This window comes from Suncus etruscus, chromosome 11, assembly GCF_024139225.1.
Source record: "Suncus etruscus isolate mSunEtr1 chromosome 11, mSunEtr1.pri.cur, whole genome shotgun sequence".
NCBI lineage: Eukaryota > Metazoa > Chordata > Mammalia > Eulipotyphla > Soricidae > Suncus > Suncus etruscus.
Window position 1 is genome coordinate 99,040,794 of NC_064858.1, and position 20,890 is coordinate 99,061,683.

Sequence of the window (20,890 nt, forward strand, 5' to 3'; positions counted from 1 at the left end):
ATCCCCTGAGCACAAGCAGGAGTAATACCTGATTGTGGAGCCAGGTAACCCCTGAATATCACTGGGTATGGCAAACAACAACAACAACAACCATAAATTGGATAGAGCAATAGCACAGCACATAGGGCATTTGCTGCACAAGCAGCTGACCCAGGTTCAATCTCTGGCATCCCATATAGTGTCCAGAGTCTGCAAGGTGTGATCTCTGAGTGCAGAACCAGGAGTACTGGAAGTAATACCCAAATATTATTGGGGATAAGATTTCCCTCTACCCACGAAAGAAAGAGAAGGAAGAAAGGGAGGAAGGAAGGAAGGAAGGGAGGAAGGAAGGAAGGAAGGAAGGAAGGAAGGAAGGAAGGAAGGAAGGAAGGAAGGAAGGAAGGAAGGAAGAGAATGAAAGAAAGAAAGAAAAGAAAGAAAGAAAGAAAGAAAGAAAGAAAGAAAGAAGAAGAAAGAAAGAAAGAAAGAAAGAAAGAAAGAAAGAAAGAAAGAAGAAAGAAAGAAAGAAGAAAAGAAAAAAAAAAAAGAAAGAAAGAAGAAAAAAAGAAAGAGAAAGAAAGAAGAAAGAAAAAAGAAAGAAGAAGAAAGAAAAGAAAGAAGAGAAAAAGAAAGAAGAAAGAAAGAAAAAAAGAAAGAAAGAAAGAAAGAAAGAAAGAAAAGAAAGAAAGAAAGAGAAAGAGAAGTAGTCCAGGGGGCCAGGCGGTGGCGCTAGAGGTAAGGTGCCTGCCTTGCCTGCGCTAGCCTAGAACAGACCGCGGTTCGATGCCCTGGCGTCCCAATATGGTCCCCCAAGCCAGGAGCGACTTCTGAGTGCATAGCCAGGAGTAACCCCTGAGCGTCACCGGGTGTGGCCCAAAAACCAAAAAAAAAAAAAAAAAAAAAAGAAGTAGCCCAGGGAGATAGCTCAAAGGACTGGAGCTCATGCAGGAGCAGTAGTCCCTAAGCACTGCTGGGTGTGAAAACTGCCTCCAACCACCAAAAAAGAAGTGAAAGAGTAAGAAAGATGACTATAATATCAAGATTACAGTTGGGGTAGATTGTTAAATGTATGAATCTAGAGGAAGAATCAGGCTATAGTATAAACGTGGGCATTCTTGACACAAAGGTGGGATTTGAAACTAAAGTTTATGAGATCATTAGGGAAGTGAGTGTGGACAGAGAAGAGAGTCAAAGACTCTCAGAGCACTCTAGCATTAAGGGGTCGTGAGTAAAGGATTCTGCAAGGAAAAGAGGTTCCTAAGGACACAGTAGAACAATCAAAGGGGGGAGGAAACCTAAAGGTAAGTTCCAGAGGCCAATGAGGCAAATGCATCGGGGAGGTGGATATGAACTGTGCCCAAAGCTGCCATGAAGTCAAATAGATGCAGACTGAAAATTCATCCTGGAATTTAGAAAATGGAGATCACTGGCTTTTTCCATTTTTTAAAAAAAATTTTTAAAGAAAATACATCACATAGTTGACGTTTCCAAAGAAGTGAAAAATAGAAAGAAAAATTATAAAATGGAAGAAAAGGAAAAAAAGTTAAAAGTAACATTTGTGAAAATTATTATATCTTCAATGAAATCTTTACTACAATAGCATATAGTTTAATAATCTCTTGTTAGCTGTCCATTCTGTTAAACTGGGGTGTTGTTTCAGGGATGATAGCACCAAACAAATAAAGTTGTTCAGAAATTCAAATCACGGGCCGGAGAGGTGGAGCTAGAGGTAAGGGGTCTGCCTTGCAAGCGCTAGCCAAGGAAGGACTGTGGTTCCATCCCCCGGTGTCCCATATGGTTCCCCCAAGCCAGGGGCAATTTCTGAGCGCTTAGTCAGGAATAACCTCTGAGCAGCAAACGGGTGTGGCCTAAAAAAAGAAAAAAGAAATTCAAATCACTTACTGTAGTACTGTTACTTGGTACTACAAGCTTTAGGAAAATATATTCAGTGTCAAGCCTCCTGGAGAGGAAGATACTGGGAGATGGTGTCTGTACTGGCTCCAAGAAGCCCTGGTGATATCAACCCCAAATCTGATGTGCCTGAAGTGTGGTCAGGTCAATGTTCCCAAAGGAAATTGTAGAGGGTCAGGGATGAGTCAGGGCCATATTGGAAACAGTGATTGTGGTTGATGGAGGTAGCAGGCATGGCTTCAGCAGGCTGGGGCCTTGGCTTACCGTTTCCTCCTGAGATGACCAGCTTTCTGCCAGGTGGGCCATAATCTTTCACAGCTTGGTTTACATCTCACTCAAGAAAAGAGTGGGTCCAAGGAGCTGGCCCAGTTCAAACATGGCAACTGCATTTGTGGCATGGTTACAGCAGTTAGGCTTCCCGGAAGAAAGGAGATGAGGGAGAGGAAAGGATGCCTCATTCACTCAAAAAAGTCCTGGCAATATCATCAGAATAAGGAGTACCTTCAGTGTCATCAGAACGGTGTCCTCGCAGAGAATCATAGAGGGGGAATGAGGCAGGCCGTTGGGGAAACTGTGGTGTGGGTGATGAAGGCAGTAGGCATGGCTTTGACAGGGTGGGGGCTTGGCCTTCCCTCTCCTCCCGAGACGGCCAGCTTTGTGCTTCTTGGGCTGGTGAAGCCATAATCTTTCACTGCTCCTACATCTCGTTTGAGAAAAGAGTGGATCTATGAAGTTGGCCCAGTTTGAATATGGCGACTGTGGCTTTTGAATTTTGCTAACAAATTTCCTGTTGTTATGGAGGTGCAAAGAGAACATATATCTAAGTTGAAATAAGTTTGTGATTTCATTTAATTATGGCTAAATCTTATCTCCGAGATGTCATTTGAAAAATGCAAAGAAAGAGAAGGTATGGAATAGAATGACCAAAACTTGGAAATAATGCAAATGCTCATCACTATTAGAATATATAAGTATAGCCTATTCATTCATATTTAATGCACTATTATAGATGAGGTAGAACTGATAAAATATAATTTATGAGCTACATTCACCATGTGCTTATATAAAAGTAAAACAAAATAAAAGCTCATTTTTTTTAGCTTTTTTGGAGGGCCACACTCAGTGACGCTCAAGGATTTACTCCTGGCTCTGCGCTCAGAAATCGCTCTTGGCAGGCATGGGGACCATATGGGATGCCAGGATTCAAACAACCGTCCTTTTTCATGCAAGGCAAACACTCTATCTCCATGCTATCTCTGTGGCCTCAAAACCTTCTTTTTTATGGGACCAAAAAGACAGCACAAGAGTTAAGGAATTTACCTTATAATACACGTGTCTCCAGTTCTGTCCCAGCACCACTTATGGCTCCTTGAATACCACCAAGGGTCATTCCTAAACACAAAGCCAGAAATAGCCCCTGAGCAGTACCAGGTGTGGCCTAAAAGCCCAAACTTAAAAGAACAACAACACACACATACTTGGTTTTATTAATTCGTCTATTTAACTCCCCTTTGCTTCTCCCTCCCCTTTGTTGTGATGACTACAAGTTGGTTAAAGGGCTCCGAATTTGAATTACAACACTCCCACACGCTTGGCTGTCCTCCACAAGAGATCACACACTTTGTTGTGTTGCCAGAGATCCCAGAGTCAGTACCACCCAAGTCATACCCAGCGCATGAAGTAGTGTAAAGGATTAAACTCTATCTCTCATCCTTGCAAGGCAGGTGCTTGGCCACCAAACATCTGGGTGTTATTAACCAGGATTGTTTACCTGAAGAAAATTGACCTTGCAGTTAGGGTTTTTTTTTGGGAGGTGGGTCACACCCAGCAGCGCTCAGCAGTTACTTCTGGCTCTGCACTCAGAAATCGCTCCTGGCAGGCACGGGGGACCATATAGGATGCCGGGATTCAAACTACCATCCTTCCTGGATCAGCTGCATGCAAGGCAAATGCCCTACCGCTATGCTATCTCTCTAGCCCCTGTAGTTAGGATTTTATGCACCATTCTAAATGTCCCATTTACTAAAGTTTGGACATGGTAAGAGAGGAATTAGAGACATGGGTGACAAGAGTCTCAAGAAGTTTCACTGCAAAAAGGAGGGAGTGCAGAGATGAGAGGCTGCTCACATGATCACAGAGGAAAGCAGACACAGGGAAGGATTTTTAAATAGGGATGAATGAATGTGGAAGATTTAGGAGAGAGATGGGTCTGCAGGAAGATGTCCATGATGGGAAAAGGGGAGCTGTGATAGAGGACTGGGCTCTTTATAGAACCCAGGTGCCCATTTCTGGATAACTGAAGGCATCAACAACCGAGTGCCTGTCTTTAAGAGAGAAAGAATTCTTGCAATACTGCAGCACATACAAAGAATAATTCTTGGCTACTATGAAATTCCATTAAAGACCTTCTCAAAGCAGTTCCCCATTGGCTACTTCATGAATAATTCACTAACAGTAAACAGTTCATGGATGCCATTCAACACTTAGCTTTGCCCATAGCCTGCTGCTTGCGCTCTCTCTCTCTCTCTCTCTCTCTCTCTCTCTCATTGAAACACAGGTTTAAATGCTTGCTGGTGATCACACTCTTTTTTTGTTTGTTTTTGGGTCACACCCGTGTCACTCAGGGGTTACTCCTGGCTCTACGTTCAGAGATAGCTCCTGGCAGGCACAGGGCCATATGTGTTGCTGGGATTCTAACCACTATCCATCCTGGATTGGCTGTGTGCAAGGCAAATGCCCTACCACTGTGATAACTCTCCAACCCCTAATCACTCTCTTGATTGCTCTCTGAGGGGGTCACACACTAGATGCTAGTGCTCATGGCTCACGATTTTAATTGTCATGCACACATATTTTGTGGCCATGTACCAGAGATCTCACAAGCCTCTGAGACTTCGTCTAGCATATGCTGGACTCAGAGTTTCAGCAGCAACATAGATTCTCTACCACTGAGCTAGCCCTGCCTAGCTTAGGGTCCCACCCCAAACACTCACCTTTTAGTGAACACAACTTATTTTCTGTCTTTCCAGGAGCTGGCCCAAACAACCATGTTTGTGTTGCCCCATTCACCACCCTAAGATGTTGATTCTGGTGAGAGCATTGTCCCACTTAGCTCTGCATTTTACCATGCTTCCAGGTAACTCTCACATCCTACATTAGCGAAGGTTTTCCTGAGGAGCCAGTGTTTTTCTGGTGTGGGAGACTGAAGCAGTAAAACCACGGTTGGAGTAAGATTGAGCTTTGCCCTTCAGAGCAAGTGGCTAAAACTGGAAGCCCTGAACCAGAAAAGCCTGCGTCTGAAGACAGTGATCAGGTCACCCCCTTCTTTTCTAAGAGAGTAAACAGCATTCAAGAATGCTGGCACCAGGCACTCCATGAGAGTGGAAGAGAAAGAAGCACAAACAGGGTGTAAAAAGATGACAATGGATACAATGAAAAGGGAAAAGAGGGGTCAGAGAGCTAGTATGAAGGTAGAGCATTTGCCTCGCATGCAGAAGGACGGTGGTTCGAATCCCGGCATCCCATATGGTCCCCCTGAGCCTGCCAGGAGCGATTTCTGAGCCTAGAGCCAGGAGGAACCCCTGAGTGTTGCCGGATGTGACACCCCCCTCAAGAAAAAAGAAAGAAAAGGGAGAAGAGAGATGGAAGATACTGCCCCTGAACCCAGTGTCTAGACCATATAGATGCCTCTTGTTTGCTAACCAGTCACGAAGCTTCGACACACCTGATGTAAGCTTGGGCATTTACCCATAGAATCAATAATGACTTGGGGACCAGGAAAATGGTTCAAAGGCCTGGATTACATGCCTTGCATGCAGAAGCTCCAAGTCAGTCTCAGCATGCATGGTCCCCCAAGTACTACTGGATGTGACTCTAGTGGCCTCTAAGCATTTTGAGCCTAAGCACTGAGTCCACATAGGCAGGACAAATATAAGGAATCAATCACCCTGGGCTCTGTGATCATTAATTGTAAGTAACATGCCAAACTTGACTCGAAAAGAAAGAGTGGGCTGAATTTAATACTTGGGGTTCTCTGCTCCTCATGGTGCCACACTATTCTTAGCACGCAAAGATAAAATAAGAGCCTGAGAAAAACACCTGGAGTATATAATTAAGCTAAATGATGATCTTCCCTTTACTCTGACTAGACTTTAGTAAACCTCTTGAGACAATTCTGAGCACAATCACCTCTTTCTACACAGCTTTTTTTTGTTATTATTTTTGCTTTACTGTTTTGGAGTCATGTGCAGCAACACTCAGGAGCTACTCCACAATCTACTCAGGATTTGCTCCTGGCACTACACAGCCATTTACTCCACTGTTCTTTTACCTCCTGATATCCCATTCCATGTTCACAATAACCCAATAACAGGTGTTGCCCTCACTGGAGAGATGGAGGAGGACAGGCACTTCTAAGCAATACTTAAAGGCCAGCGATGCTGTATACCAGGGATTCAATCCAAGGCCTCAGGTGCTTCATGTGTGCAGGGCAGGTACTCAACCATTTAACCCACATCCTGGCTCCTGAACAGATATTTTGAAGATGAAAAATATAGGGCATAGGATGTATCTCAATGATAGAATGTTTGTTTTGCATGCTTTCATTTCCAGGCCCTCGAGAGGAAGGAAGGAAGGAAGGAAGGAAGGAAGGAAGGAAGGAAGGAAGGAAGGAAGGAAGGAAGGAAGGAAGGAAGGAAGGAAGGAAGGAAGGAGGGAGGGAGGGAGGGAGGGAGGGAGGGAGGGAGGGAGGGGGGAGGGGAGGGAGGGAGAGAGGGAGGGAGGGAGGGAGGGAAGGAAGGAGGGAGGGAGGGAGGGAGGGAGGGAGGGAGGGAAGGAGGGAGGGAGGGAGGGAGGGAGGAAGGAAGGAAGGAAGGAAGGAAGGAAGGAAGGAAGGAAGGAAGGAAGGAAGGAAGGAAGGAAGGAAGGAAGGAAGGAAGGAAGGAAGAGAGGGAGGGAGGGAGGGAGGGAAGGAGGAAGAGAAGGAAAGAGGGAGGGATTGAGGGAGGAAAGGAAGGTGGGAGGGAGGGAGGGAAGGAGGAAGGTTCCCTAAGCACTGTTGTGTTTGAGCCAATCACAGAGCTGGAGGTATGCCCTGAGTACCATGTGTATAGCCAAAAAACCTAAAACAGAAGAAGAAACGAAGCACCTTAAAAGAATGGAGATCGGGGGTCCGGAGAGATAGCATAGCAGTAAGGCATTTGCCTTGCATGCAGCCAATCCAGGAAGGACAGTAGTTCGAATCCCAGCATCCCATATGGTCCCCTGAGCCTGCCAGGATTTCTGAGCTTAGAGCCAGGAATAAGCCCTGTGCACCACCAGGGGTGACCCAAAAATCAAGAACCAAAAAAAAAGACTAGAGATCTGGTCACAACAGATTGAGGGATGATGTGACAGATCTCTGAATCACACCCAAGGACATTTGCACTACGACATCGAGTGTCTCTCATTCTGAAAGTGCATTTGGGTTAGGGTTCACCCAACAAGTCATTAGACTCCTAGGGAGAAAAAAAGACTAGAAATAACCAAAACTCCATCAATACAGCTGATTTCTGTACATCCACTGTAAGAATCATATTAGGAAGAATAGGGGCTGGATTGATAGCACAACGGTAGGGCATTTGTCTTTTACATGGCTGACCCAGGATGGACCCGGGTTCGATCCCCAGAATTCCATATGGTCCCTTGAACCTGCCAGGAGACATTTCTGAGCGCAGAGCCAGCAATAAGCCCTGAGCACCACAGTGTGTGGCCCTAAAACAAAAAACAAAAACAAAACATTAGGTAGAATAAGTCTATCTAATACAAACCATGAGTATATCCCTAAATGTGTGTGTCCAATGGTGGCAAGTATGGAATAAATCAAATAAACAGGATAATGAAAACCCCAGTTTCACCTCTTTAAAAATATGTATGTGCATATTAACAAAAAACTAGAAGAACTCGAACAAAAATTGATGTGTTTTCTCTTATATGTGAATCAAAATAACTGTTAAAATGAAGCATAAACTTTTAAAAGGGGGAAGAAATGCTCTGAAATTCTCTTCTGAGAGCATTCGTATACATACATAGCTATAAATATATAATATATATATTGAATTTTGGGGTCACACCTGGTGGCGCTCAGGGGTTACTCCTGGCTCCATGCTCAGAAGTCGCTCCTAGCAGGCTCTGGGGACCATATTGATCATGTGCAAGGCAAACAGCCTACCACTGTTCTATTGCTCCAGCCCAGCATTCATATACTTTACAATAAAAAGAAACCTAACTTTGGAACCTAAAACCATAAAACCTCAGTTTAACATGGTAGGCTAAGCATGCAATAACAATTTTACCTTGGACATCAATGTTTGGGGGTAACCCAAGTCAGGATGATGCTGGGCATGGCAGCCTGTGATGGCGTGGCTTAGTGCACTCACAAATGTACACAGTTGACCCATGGGTCCATCAATCCCCATTGCCAAGCCAGTTCAAAGAGAGACAAGTGCCCAAGGAAAAAACAAACTGCCCTAATCACTGAGAGCCAAACTGGTCCAACTTGATCCAGCAGAACATTCGTGTGTGATGTCTACCCTTGTGTACAATTTCAAAGAGACTCCTGGAATAATTCATTGAGTTCTCATCTCTTTGTTGGTGCTTGTTGTGAGGGAAGGCTTGAGAGCATGTTGCTGAAGTCTCATGATGAATGCGTGAAATAACTGATGTACCCGGACTTAAGTATTTAATTAAACGTGTCCATAGGGACCAGAGCGATAGTATAAAAGGCATGTAGAAACCCCAGCTTCCACCTCCAGCATTCCATCTCCATCTGGTTCTCTGAGCCTGCCAGGAGTGATTGCTGAGTACAAAATCAGAAGTAACTCCTGAGGACCACTGGGTGTGACCCCAAAACAAAATCAAATGTGTCCATAAAGTCTTCTAGTTTTCTTTTTTTTTTTTTTTTTTTGTTTTTTTTTTTGTTTTTTGGTTTTTCGGGCCACACCCATTTGATGCTCAGGGGTTACTCCTGGCTAAGCGCTCAGAAATTGCCCCTGGCTTGGGGGGGACCATATGGAACGCCGGGGGATCGAACCGTGGTCCTTCCTTGGCTAGCGCTTGCAAAGCAGACACCTTACCTCTAGCGCCACCTCACCGGCCCCTAGTTTTCTTTAAAGTTTCTCCCTGGGCCCAGAGAGATAGCGCAGCGGTGTTTGTCTTGCAAGCAGTCGATCCAGGACCAAAGGTGGTTGGTTCGAATCCCGGTGTCCCATATGGTCCCCCGTGCCTGCCAGGAGCTATTTCTGAGCAGACAGCCAGGAGTAACCCCTGAGCATCGCCGGGTGTGGCCCCAAAACCAAAAAATAAATAAATAAATAAATAAATAAATAAAGTTTCTCCCTGACACACACCCCTCATCCATACAGTTCCCTGAGCCCATCAGGAGTGATCCCTGAGCACAAAGTCAGGAATAATCCCTGAATATCTTCAGTGTACCCTAAAAAAAATAATAATAATAATAAATCAATTTAATTGTTTACAATGGAAAATATCGCTGTCAAGTTAGGCAGATTTCTGCTGACTGGTTTGCAAGTTCTCTTTCCACAAAGAAAACCAAGCCAAAAGAGACTGGAGAGATAGTTTTTTGTTTTTTCAGCTTTTTGGTTTTTGGGTCACACCCGGCAGTGCTCAGGGGCTACTCCTGGCTCTATGTTCAAAAATTGCCCCCAGCAGGCTTGGGGGACTATATGGGATGCCGGGGTTTGAAGCACTGTAATTCTGCATGCAAGGCAAATGCCTTACCACTGTGCTATCTCTCCAGCCCATAAAGAGACTGGAGAGATAGTTTTGCATGCAGGGCTTGATCTCTGGATTTCACATAAATTCCGAGTGTCACCAGAAGTGAGCCCCCTCAAAAAATAGGGGAGAAGACCAAGAAAAAATTAGAAATATGAGGCCGGAGAGATTTCTGAGGAGTAACCCCTGAGCACTACTAGGTGTGACCAAAAAACAAACAAACAAAAATTAGAAATATCTTGCTGTATGCACTTGGAAAGGGTCTGAAAGAAATTTATTTTTATAAATTGGTCTACTGAGAATTCCCTGATTCACTTTTTTTTTTTTTTTTTGGTTTTTGGTTTTTAGGTTATATCCAACAGTGCTCAGGGGTTACACCTGGCTCTGCACTCAGGAATCACTCCTGGTGGGCTGGGAGGACCATATTGGATGTGGTTGATCAAACTGGAGTTGGCAGCTTATAAGACAAGCACATTACCTCTCCAATCCCAACCCCTGATTCACTTTCAATATCTTTTCCTCTGAAGACTCAGTTTGGACCCTATCTCTTCTGTAAGACATGTCACTCTCTTGGCCCAGCTACCACAATACTTCAACTATGGAATTGATCTTCTTGAATTTTTTTTTACTTTTGGGGGGAGGTGGGGGAGTGTCACACCAGCAGTGCTCAAGGGTTACTCCTGGCTCTGTACTCAGGAATCACTCCTGGAGGCGCTTGTGGGACCATATGGGATGCTGAAAATTAAACTCAGTTCTACAGCTTGGGAAGCAAGCACCTTACTAGTTGTACTATCTCTCTGGCCTGACCCCTTACTGACTTTATTTTTGGTGATAGTTGTGTGATAATATCCCAAGAACTTGTCTGGGGCAAGTTGTTTGAAGGCCGACTTCAAGCAATAGTCAGTAAGAAAGATAGGTCCATTCTTCTTGCCCCCATGGTGCTCAAGGGATGAGATTTCTTTTTTTGTTGTTTGTTTTTTTGGATCACACCTGGCAGTGCTCAGAGGTTACTCCTGGCTCCATGCTCATAAATCGCTCCTGGCAGGCATGGGGGACCATATGGGATGCCGGGATTCAACCAATGACCTTCTGCATGAAAGGCAAACACCTTACCTTCATGCTATCTCTTGCCTCAAGAAAACATCCTAGGGGCCAGAGAGATAGAACAGTGGCTAAATATTTGCCTTGCATGTGTCAACTCAGTTTGATTCCCAGCAGACCTCATCTGATTCCCTGAGTACCTCTAGGAGTGTTCCCTGAGCACAGAACCAAACGTAAGCCCTGAGCACCATTAAGTATGACCCCACAAAAAAAAAAAAAAAAAAGGCAATTAATAAAAAAAATAGATAGTCATTACAACCTAGAAGTATTTCCAGAAGTTTCTCATTCTCAAGTCCCCAAATCATTCTGCAGCTTTCTGGAAGTATTTCTGCTTCCCTGCTTCCTACTTTGACTATCTCCACTTCAGAATGTCCTCCCCTTTTGACTCAACTTTGCTTGTTTTATTACAACTATTGCAGACAAATGGGTGCCTATCACCATCTCAGGATCTAAGTTCTTCACATCTCTTCATTTTACATCTTATCCCACTTTCTCCTTGGAACTTACTTCCCTTAAGCTTGCAAACATATCCATGGGAAGGAATCCCTACTCAGTCACCGACTCAGGCTCCAATTTCATCCTACCTCTCTGTCATTAGGGTATTTTAAATTTAATTTAAAATTTAAAATATAGGGGCCGGAGTAGTGGTGCAGTGGTAGGGTGTTTGCCTTGCATGTGGCTGACCTATGACGGACCGTGGTTCAATCCCCTAGCATCCCATATGGTGCCCCAAGCCAGGAGCAATTTCTGAGCTCACAGCCAGGAGTAATCCTTGAGCATCACTGGATGTGGCCCAGAAACCAAAATATAAAAATAAAATAGGGGCCGGGCGGTGGCGCTGGAGGTAAGGTGCCTGCCTTGCCTGTGCTAGCCTAGGACGGACCGCGGTTCGATCCCCCGGCATCCCATATGGTCCCCCAAGAAGCCAGGAGCAACTTCTGAGCGCATAGCCAGGAGTAACCCCTGAGCGTCACAGGGTGTGGCCCAAAAACCAAAAAAAAAAAAAAAAGTTTAAAAAAAATAAATAAATAAAAAATAAAATAAAATAAAATTTAAAATATAAAAAAGTAGAATACTGGGGCCGGAGAGATACATGGAGGTAAGGAGTTTGCCTTGCATGCAGAAGGATGGTGGTTTGAATCCCTGCATCCCATATGGTCCCCCGAGCCTGCCAGGAGTGATTTCTGAGCATAGAGCCAGGAGTAACCTCTGAGTGTTTTTGGGTATGACCCTAACCCCCCCCAAAAAAAAAAACCAAAGGAGTAAAAAAGTAGAATACTATAATAAATGGCAATATCCATGTACTTAGAACGAACAGTTGACCATATTTAATTTATCTTTCTTTTCCTGAAATATTTTAAATTATTTTACAGGCATAACATTTCACTTCAAAGCACTTTAGGATTCAAATTATTCAAAATGATTGTTTTCACAGTTAGCAAAACTACTAGGAATGCCTTTGTATTATATAACAGGCCATGTTCAAATTTCCCAAATGGTCTCTAAAAATAACTTTTAATAGCTATTTTTTTCTAAGTCAGGATTCAATTAAAGATGATTTGTTATGTAGGTTGTTATATAACTTGATTCTTTTCTTTTTTTTTTTTTTATTTCAACAATGTCACCCTCCCTCTTTTCATTTGTGTTTTTTATTTTCCAGTGCTGAGGACAAAATCAAGTCTTATGCATGCAATGCTGTGCTTAACCACTGAACTACATATTCAGCCTTCCACTCCCTATTTTGTTTTGTTTTGTTTTGGGGCTACACCCAGAGATGCTCAGGGGTTACTCCTGGCTCTGTACTCAGAAATTACTCCTGGAAGGCTTGGGGGACCCTATTGTATGCCAGGGATTGAACCCAGGTTGGCCAGGTGCAAGGCAAATTTTGTACCTGCTGTGCCCCAACTCCCTCTTTTTTTATTTTTATTTTTATTTATTTTTTATTATTATTATTATTATTTTTTTTTTTTTTTTTTTTGGTTTTTGGGCCACACCCGGCATTGCTCAGGGGTTACTCCTGGCTGTCTGCTCAGAAACAGCTCCTGGCAGGCACGGGGGACCATATGGGACACCGGGATTCGAACCAACCATCTTTGGTCCTGGATTGGCTGCTTGCAAGGCAAACACGGGCCCTACTCCCTATTTTTTAATGTTATCAATTATTGAAGGCTCACTGGGTCCTTTGACCCTGTCTAATGTTCTGCCTCTTAGATTTTTCTGTTGTGAATGACACTTTTTTAGGTGTCCTTTAGCATATTCACCAGTATTTTCAATATTTTCTGTAAACTAGTAATAGGATATAAAGATTGACTTAAGCAGCTGATGTGAGTATAGCAGGTAGAGCATTTGCCTTACATGTGGCCAACCTGACTTCAGTTTCCAGCACCTGATATTGTATCCTAGCCCCTTCAGGAATAATTACTGAGTAGAGATCCAGGAGTAAGCCCTGAGTACCACCAAGTTTACCACCCTCAAATAAAATAAAAAAGATGAATAAATAAATAAATAAGATGAATTTCAATTCAAAGTAAGCATAGACATGTCCTTTTTTTCAAGACTATGATAAATTATTCATATATGTCACATTGCATCACATTTGAGGCACATTATTTTTTATTTTCTCACTTTTAGTGATGCTATTATTTTATTTTTGTTTTTTGGGTCACACCCAGCAGCGCTCAGGGGTTACTCCTGGCTCTACACTCAGAAATCGCTCCTGGCAGACTCAGGGGACCATATGGGATGCCGAGATTTGAACCACTGTCCTTCTGCATGCAAGGCGAACACCTTACCTCCATGCTATCTCTCCGACCCCTAGTGATGCTATTATTAATGAATAAATTAAGTAGAAAACAGCCAGATCTCCCCATTATTATGACACATTTTTTTTCACTGTGACTTCAAATAATCCACAGAGGGATACTTTGGCACCACATAAAAACAACAATTTTTAAAATAAGATTCTCATTTCATTTCCTAACTGCTTATCCTCCACTTGAATGAAATTTTCTATAGAAAGTCTCTAGCCACAAAATTCTTCTGGAAAAGGTCATGAGTGACAAAACTTTTCTGGAAAAGGTCACTATTAACTTTATCACTACAACCAAGAGTCATTGTCCTTTAAAAATAGTGCTAAGTTCCTATTCTTTCCTCTCCCAAAACCCACGCCTTAGGGGCTAGAGGTAAGGCATCTGCCTTGCAAGCTCTAACCTAGGACAGACGTGGTTTGATCCCTCTGTGTCCCCATATGGTCTCCCCAAGCCAGGAGCGATTTCTGAGCACATAGCCAGGAGTAACCCCTGAGCGTCAAACCAGTGTGGCCCAAAAAACAAACAAACAAAAAAATCCAAGCCATAGCAGCAGTGATTTTGAAGATTTAGAAGCACAAAGACATAGAAGCACACCACAAAAAGAGATAGAATATCTCCCATATTCTCCTGATTCAAGATACTCATCTCCAAAATCATCCTCAGTATCCCCAAAAGAGCCCCTACCCCAGGAGAAATAGTCATCACCACATGAGGGAGAGCTTCCTTAAAGTCAAGCTAACCATTGAGTCATCCCCAAAGATGGAATACATCTATGTTCCTGGTGGATGCCAAGGTCAATAAGCAACAGATGAAATAGATTCTGAAAAAAAATCTATGCCGTTGTCATTGCCAAGGCCAGCACCTTCATGGGATCTGACAAACAGAAGAAGAGATATGTTCTTCTGCCCCTGACTGTGATCTTTTGGATAGTCCAACAACTTTGGCATCCTTTAAACAGAGTTCAGCTAGCTAATTCTTTAATATAAATCTTTACCAAAGTGGAAATAAAAAAAGCCTAGAGGCTTTGCTTATCTTCCTTGATCTTTCTATTTTTTTTTTCAGCACTAGAGATCAAATCCAGAATATCACAAAGGCAAGGCAAGTGTTCTGTTCTGTATCTGAGCTTCAATCTAATTTCTGAAGCATTCTAAAACATTTCATATATAGTAACTTCATTATTATTATTATTATTATTATTATTATTATTATTATTGTTATTATTATCGTTGTTGTTGTTGTTGTTGGGTTTTGGGCCACATTCAGTGACCCTCGGGGGTTACTCCTGACTCTGCACTCAGAAATTACTCCTGGCTTGGGGGACCATATGGGACACCAGGGGATTGAACCTCTGTCTGTCCTAGGCTAGCGCGTGCTAGACAGATGCCTTACAGTTTGCACCACCTCTTCGGTCCTAACTTCCTTATTATTAAATATAATAAATAAGAGCTAGAGGTAGCTCAATGGGCTAAATGCAATCTTCACATGTAGGACTGGGTCTGATCACCAGCACCACATGGTGCCCCATATACCCCCGAATGTGAATTCCAAGGAACAAGCCAGAAATAGCTTCTGAGCATTGCTGGGTATTTTCTAGTCCCAAATAAATATTTAAAATGGATTACATTAAATAAATACATATATCCAGAGAGATAGTACAGGGGTTAAGGCACTTGCTTTTCATGCAGCTGATCCTAGTTGGCCCCACATATAGTTCCTGGGCTGCAGTGCACCCCCAGAGATAAAATAAATAAATAGGGGACCAGAGCCATAGTACAGCGGTAAGGCATTTGCCTTGCACACAGCCAATGCAGGACAGACCCCGGTTCAAATCTCGGCATCTCACATAGTCCCCCAAGCCTGCCAGGAGTGACTTCTGAGAGCAGAGCCAGGAGTAACCCCTGAGCACCACCAGGAGTGACCCAAAAACTTGTGGACAAAAGACATATGTCACTGCTGTGTGCTCTTGGGTTGGGTTCCACTCTGAATAAATTTGGAAAGATTGGCTATTTCTTTTTCTTTTTTCTTTTTTTTTTTTTTTTTTTTTTTTTTTGGTTTTTGGTCATCACACCTGGCAATGCTCAGGGGTCACTCCTGGCTCTATGCACTTAGTACAATAGTCAACATATAGAAACAACCTGAATGCCCAAATATGAATGAATGGATCAAGAAATTGTGGTAATATATACACAATGAAACGCTATGCCATTCTAAGAAAGAAAAAATCATGCAATTTGCCACAACATAAATGAAATAAGAGAATATCATACTGAGTAAAGTCAGCCAGAAGGAAAGGGATAGGTACAGAAAGATCTCTCTCATATGTAGAATTTAAAGATACATGCTAAGGTAGCAACAAAGAGTCAAAGGCAACACAAAGGAAGAATAGATCCACACCACTGAGTTTGTGATAGAAGGTGAATCGAAAGGGAAGGGCATTCAACAACAGATGAGTGGCTAAAGAAACTGTGATACATCTATACAATGGAATACTATGCAGCTGTTAGAAGAAATAAAGTCATGAAATTTGCTTATACATGGATGGATTTAGAGACTATGACATTGAGTGAAATAAATCAGAGGAAGAGAGATAGTCACAGAATAGTCTCACTCATATGTGGGATTTAAGAAAAATAAAGGGGGGCCGGAGAGATAGCATGGAGGTAAGGCGTTTGCCTTTCATGCAGGAGGTCATCAGTTCAAATCCCGGCGCCCCATATGGTCCCCTGTGCCTGCCAGGAGCAATTTCTGAGCCTGGAGCCAGAAATAACCCCTGAGCACTGCCGGGTGTGACCCAAAAACCACAAAAAAAAAAAAAAAAAAAAAAGAAAAATAAAGGACAATATAATAATAACACCCAGATACAATAAAGATGAGAGCGGCAAGATCAGCCCATGACAACAAGCTTATCACAGTGTGGTAAGTGTACATAGAGAAATAACTATATTAACAGCTACCATGACAACCATATATAGAGAAACACAATGCCTGTCTTGAAGACAGGCAGGGGGTGGGGGAGGTAGGAAATGGGGGGAACAATGGTGGTGAGAAAGTTGCACTGATAAAGGGAGGTGTGCATTTTATGGCTGAAATCCAACTACAGTGCTTGCTTCAGCAGAACATATACTAAAATTGAAATCCAATTACAAACATGTTTGGAACCATTGTGCTTAAATACATTATAAATAAAAATAAACTTATTTAAACAAAAAAAAAAAAAGAAAGGGGGAATATTGTGGTCCTTGGGGAAAGTTGGGGACTCACTAGTGATGGTTGTGGTGTTGAGATTATGTACACATTAAATTATTATTAACAATATTGTAAAAAAAAAAAAAAAAGGAAAAGGGCCTGGAGAGATAGCACAGTGGTGTTTGCCTTGCAAGCAGCCAATCCAGGACCAAAGGTGGTTGGTTCGAATCCTGGTGTCCCATATGGTCCCCCGTGCCTGCCAGGAGCTATTTCTGAGCAGACAGCCAGGAGTAACCCCTGATCACCGCCGGGTGTGGCCCAAAAAACAAAAAAAAAATATATTTATATATTGTAAATCACAGACCTCAATCAATAAAAATAGATTAAGCTTTCGCAGAGTTCCTAATCATTTTAAAGTTTGAAATCTTTCTGGTTCAAACTCCTAATAGTAAATAATTTTATTTTTCAAGGTTGATTTACCATGGTTTATTAAAAGAAACAGAAGTCACTCTTGGTTTTTGTTTGTTCGTTTTGGGGCCATACCCAGCTGTGCTTAGGGGTTACTGCTGACTGCATTCAGGAATTACTCCTGTCAGTGCTCAGAGGACCATATGGAATGCCAGGGATTGAAGCCAGGTTGGCCACATGCAAGGCAAGCACCCTACCTGCTATCTCTTAATACCCAATCTTGATGTTTTGTTTTGTTTTCATCAGAAAAGGACTTAATTAAAATAATAGAGCCTCCAAATTGATTGGCAGGGCTTGTCAAGAAGATAAGGCTAGTCTAAGAACTTGAGTTAACAAAACAAATAGAGGGCCGGGAGAGATAGCACACGCCTTGTAAGCAGCGGATCCAGGACCAAAGGTCCAAAGGTGGTTGGTTCAAATCCTGGTTTCCCATATGGTCCGTCCCCCCCTCTCCCCCCCCCCCCCCCCGTGCCTGCCAGGAGCTATTTCTGAGCAGACAGCCAGGAGTGACCCCTGAGCAACGCAGGGTGTGGCCCAAAAACCAAAAACCAAAACCAAACCAAAACAAACAAACAAATGGAAAGAAGTAAATAGTGAACTGTGGGGGAACAGTAGGCTGGAGGATGACGAGGATGACTCAAAGTGATGGATTGCCATCATTGTATGCGGGACCTTTGGGTTTCACCTGTGACACCAGGAATTCCCCCAAGCACAATCAGGAGAAACTCCCAAGCACAGAGACAGTAACTTCTGAGCACCAATGGGTGTGAATCCAAAACAATAAAGGAATGAACAGGGAGAAATTATTTGGAATAGCAAATTTAACCCAAAAGTGATTCCAGATTTCTGGATGTGGCTCAGTGGTGGCGCATCTGCCTTGCCTGCATGAGATTGTAAATTTGATTCCTGTCCCACCTCAAAGTACTGTTAAGTGCAATCACTGACTAGGCCATTTTGATCCTCAGCATGGCAACCAAGGAAGTAAGTCCCACAGACCAAGAATGTCACAAAAATCAAAGAAAGGAGGTGAGAAAAGAAACAAAAACAAGCAGGCAAAAATGACCACTGGAGAATCTGGGTCATGATTTTTCTGGGTATTCTGCTTTGTTAAATTCATTAAGTATTCATTAAGCACTTACTTACTATGATCAGAAGTGACACAGCAGTAAACAAGACCAAGAAGAAAACAATAACAACCTAGGATCAGAGATATAGTACAATATGTAAGGCTGTACCTGTGGCTGTACCTGTGGCCTACCTGTGGATAATCCTAGTTTTATTGCCAGTATCACATATGATGCCCTGAGCGCCACCAGGAGTTATTCCTGAGCACATAGCTAGGAAAAGCCCTGAGCACCGGGGAGTGTGGCCAAAAATTAAAAAAGAAAGAAAGAAAAGAAAAAGAAGAATCACTTGTAATGAATGAAATTTTGTTATAGTATAATAATAAGCATAATAAGTAGGCATACTTATTAAGTATTGCATATTTTATGATGAAACTAAAAGAGAGACAGACTAATGAAGGAAATTCTGAGAAATGTTTGCAGTTTAAAACAGAATGATCAGGGAAAGGCTCAGTAAAAAGGTACCATTTGATTAAGACCTTTCAGGTGGGTTTTGGAGATAATACAAGGGTTAAAGTGCTTCCCCTGCATGGGAATGACCTTGATTCTCTTCCCAGCACTGCATATGGTTTCTGAAGCACTTCCAGGAGTGTTCCCTGAGCACAGAGCTAGGAGTAAGCTCTGATTTTTGATGGGCATGTCCCAAAACCTGTTAAATAACTACATTTAATTTAATCAAATCCTTAAGAAAAGCCAGGGAAATATTTTCAAGGGCTGGAGCACATGTCTGGAAGGTACAGAATTCCAGGTTCAGTTCTCAAGACCACCAAGGAGGACCCCCCAAAAAATAAAACTTTTCAGCAGGTTAAAAGAAAGGCATAAGAGAAATTGGTAGGGGCCAGAGTGATAGCACAGCAGGAAAGATGTTTGTCTTGCACAAAGCCAACCGAGGTTCAATCTCCGACATCCTAAAAGGTCCCCCCAAGACTGCCAGGAGTAACTTCTGAATACAGAATCAGTAGTAGTCCCCAAACATTGCTGGATATGGCCCACTCCCCCACCACCACTATATAAAGAGAAATTGGTAGAAGAGTACCTTAGAGAGAACAGCCAATACAAAGACTTTGCAGCTGAAATATGGTGAGCTAAAGTTCAGAAGAGGCCGGAGTGGTTAAAACTGAATGAAAAAACTCAGAGTCTCAAAAGAGGAGGTCATAGCAATAAGGGGTGTTTGTGGAATTTAAAAGATCTTATCAGGGGCCAGAGAGATAGCACAGTGGTAGGGTGTTTGCTTTACATGCAGCCAATCCAAGACGGGTGGTGGTTTCATTCCCGGCATCGCATCTGGTCCCCTGAGCCTACCAGGAGCAATTTCTGAGCACAGAGCCAGGAGTAACCCCTGAGCACTGCCGGATGTGACCCCAAAACAAACAGACAGACAAACAAAAAACACAAAAGATAGAGCTTAGCAACTGTGGATGTTTTCAACCAAGGGCTTTTTGGATATATAGAACATCACTCTTAGGTCATATAAATATGGGCAGCTGGCAAAAATCATGTCTATCAATCATGGGGCATAGGATTGGATCACAAATTTTGTGGGCCTTCTATGACCTGTGGGCAGGACATGTTTACCCTATATATAGACCTTACCAGTACTGACTTTTACACCTGATGGAGTGGGAAATCACTTGAGAAAGAACTGAGCAAAGAAATAGTCAATCTGACTTACTGTGCTATATTTTTTGTTGTTTTGTTTTGGAGCCACATCCAGCAGCATTGAGGGGTTATGCCTGGTTCTGCACTCACAAATCATTCCTGGCAGACTAGGAGGACCATATGGGATGCTGAAGATTGAACCTGGGTTGCCACGTGCAAGGCAAAACCACTGTGCTGTCGCTCTGGTCCCTTACTATTCTATTTTTGTTTGTTTGTATGTTTGTTTGGGTCACACCTAGCAACGTTCAGGGATTACTCCTGGCTCTACGCTCAGAAATCGCTCCTGGCAGGCTCAGGGGACCATATGGGATGCCGGGATTCAAACCACCATCCTTCTGCATGCAAGGCAAACATCTTACCTTCATGCTATCTCTCTGGCCCCTTTTTTGTCTTTTCTTTCTTTTCTTTTTTTTTTTTTTACTGTTCTATTTTTAAATTAAATAAATGATGCTGAGTGAAGTCAGTCAGAAGGAGAGAGAGAGATACAAAATAAGGGTCAGAGAGATTAGCACAGTGGCAGGGCATTTGCCTTGCACGCAGCTAATTCAAACACTGTGGTTTGAATCCTGGCATCCCATAGGGTCCCCCTGCTAGGAACAACTTCTGAGTGCAGAGCCAGAATAACCCCTGAGCGCTGCGGGGTGTAACCCAAAAACAAAAAAGAAAAACAAAAAATTTCTTTTATATATGGGACTTAAAGATATACAGCAAGGTAGCAACAAGGACCAAAGACAGCACAAAGAGAGAACTGATGCACAGAACTGAGTTTATGGGGGTTGGGGGAAAGTTGGAAGGTTGAAATGGAGGGGCATGGTAATCCTTGGGGAAGGAAGTTGGATACAATGGTAAAGAGTGTGGTATTGGAACTATGTACACTGGCAA